Source organism: Bos indicus, chromosome 12, assembly GCF_029378745.1.
Source record: "Bos indicus isolate NIAB-ARS_2022 breed Sahiwal x Tharparkar chromosome 12, NIAB-ARS_B.indTharparkar_mat_pri_1.0, whole genome shotgun sequence".
Lineage (NCBI taxonomy): Eukaryota > Metazoa > Chordata > Mammalia > Artiodactyla > Bovidae > Bos > Bos indicus.
In genome coordinates, this window is record NC_091771.1 from 50,805,444 (window position 1) to 50,807,895 (window position 2,452).

Genomic DNA, 2,452 nt, shown 5'->3' on the forward strand with positions numbered 1-2,452 from the left:
AAGGCTAAGTGATTTCTTAGAACTAGATAAATGTTGGCTACACTATTGAATAGGATGAAGTTCACACATTTTTCTGCCTGCTTTTTTGTCAGCAACATAGTGGTCATAGGAAAATATGTAACAACATTTTTCTGGGATAGTGGCATTATAGACAACCAATATCTTGCTCAAGGTCATACAATAGGTAAGTGATGGAGATGGTATATTAACTTCATCTGCAAGACTCCGTAGCAAAGTTAAAAGACCTCACCATATATAAAATTTTACATGTCATACATTTAAATAGATGCTAAGAGATTGAAGATTTAAAAAACCCTCTATTCTTTGAAAAATCTATGGCTTATCAGTAATTAAATGATATCAACAGAAGATGGTGGCTGAAAAGAGAACAGTATACTGGGGACTATGAAGATATGGAAAAGAAACCTGCATGCCAGTGTGGGTATTTGAGGAACGCTTTTGGTTGAGAGATCTTTCTGTGTTGTTGGGTGTTGTCCTTATAGACATGCCTGAACTGGCTAAGTCTGCTCCTGCCCCAAAAAGGGCTCTAAAGAAGCTGTGACCAAGGCCCAGAAGAAGGACGGCAAGAAGCGCAAGTGCAGCGCAAGGAGAGCTACTCCGTGTACCTGTACAAGGTGCTGAAGCAAGTCCATCCAGACACCAGCATCTCGTCCAAGGCCATGGGAATCATGAACTCCTTCATTAACAACATTTTCAAGCGCATCGCTGGTGAGGCATCACGCCTGGTGCATTACAACAAGTGCTCAACTATCACATCCAGGGAGATCCAGACCGCCGTGCGCTTGCTGCTACCTGGGGAGCTGGCCAAGCACGCCATGTCCGAGGGCACTAAAGCTGTCACCAAGTATACCAGCTCCAAGTAAATATAATATGCCTAGCTGCTGTTAATGGAGAAGGCAATGGCACCCCACTCCAGTACTCTTGCCTGGAAAATCCCGTGGACTGAGGGCCTGGTGGGCTGTAGTCCATGGGGTACCTAAGAGTCGGACATGACTGAGCGACTTCACTCACTTTTGGTTGAGAACATCTGAGCTAAGACTTACTGAATTATTAGATGTTAACAGAGCAGCAAGATGGAAGGGATGAGAAGGGTCTTCTAAGTAGCAGGAAAAGCATGAGCAAAGTTATAGAAGAATAAATCTGTTGCTACTATGAACTACAAATGTTTGGAATTCAGAAAGCATAGGGTGGAGGGTAGGAAGATTATATTTGACAGGCTGGTAATGATCAGTTCCTGAAGAATTTAGTGTAGCTAGCCTAACGTTTGATTGAAGAGGGAACATATTGTAGTAAGGAGGAGCATAGGTTCTGGAGCCAGACTGCCTCAGCTTGATTTCTGGATCTGTATGATCTTGGCAAGTTCTTTAACAACCATGTACCTCAGTTTACCTGGGCTTGCTGGTGGCTCAGTGGTAAAGAACCTGCCTGCTATTGCAGGAGACATAAGAGATGCAGGTTTGATCTTTAGGTCAGGAAGATGCCCTGGAGAGAAAAGTGGCAACCCATTTCAGTATTCTTACCTGGGAAATTCCATGGACAGAGGAGCCTGGTGGGCTATAGCCCATGGGATCACAAAGGAGTCGGACACGACTTATCAACTAAATAACCTCAGTTTACTCATCTGTCACCCTGCTTATTTAACTTATATGCAGAGTACATCATGAGAAACGCTGGACTGGAAGAAGCACAAGCTGGAATCAAGATTGCCAGGAGAAATATCAATAACCTCAGATATGCAGATGACACCACCCTTATGGCAGAAAGTGAAGAGGAACTCAAAAGCCTCTTGATGAAGGTGAAAGTGGAGAGTGAAAAAGTTGGCTTAAAGCTCAACATTCAGAAAACGAAGATCATGGCATCCGGTCCCATCACTTCATGGGAAATAGATGGAGAAACAGTGGAAACAGTGTCAGAGTTTATTTTTTGGGGCTCCAAAATCACTGCAGATGATGACTGTAGCCATGAAATTAAAAGACGCTTACTCCTTGGAAGGAAAGTTAGGACCAACCTAGATAGCATATTCAAAAGCAGAGACATTACTTTGCCAACAGAGGTCCGTCTAGTCCAGGCTATGATTTTTCCTGTGGTCATGTATGGATGTGAGAGTTGGACTGTGAAGAAGGCTGAGCGCCAAAGAATTGATGCTTTTGAACTGTGGTTTTGGAGAAGACTCTTGAGAGTCCCTTGGACTGCAAGGAGATCCAATCAGTCCATTCTGAAGGAGACCAGCCCTGGGATTTCTTTGGAAGGAATGATGCTAAAGCTGAAACTCCAGTACTTTAGCCACCTCATTCGAAGAGTTGACTCATTGGAAAAGACTCTGATGCTGGGAGGGATTGGGGGCAGGAGGAGAAGGGGATGACAGAGGATGAGATGCCTGGATGGCATCACTGACTTGATGGACATGAGTTTGAGTGAACTCCGGGAGTTG

The 2,452-nt window shown here is 44.1% G+C and overlaps 1 pseudogene; it reads left to right on the forward strand.

The window, feature by feature from the left end:
• The first annotated feature begins 505 nt into the window (after nucleotides 1-505).
• LOC139186143 (histone H2B type 1-L-like) lies at nucleotides 506-1,546 on the forward strand (annotated as a pseudogene).
• The last annotated feature ends 906 nt before the right edge of the window (nucleotides 1,547-2,452 follow it).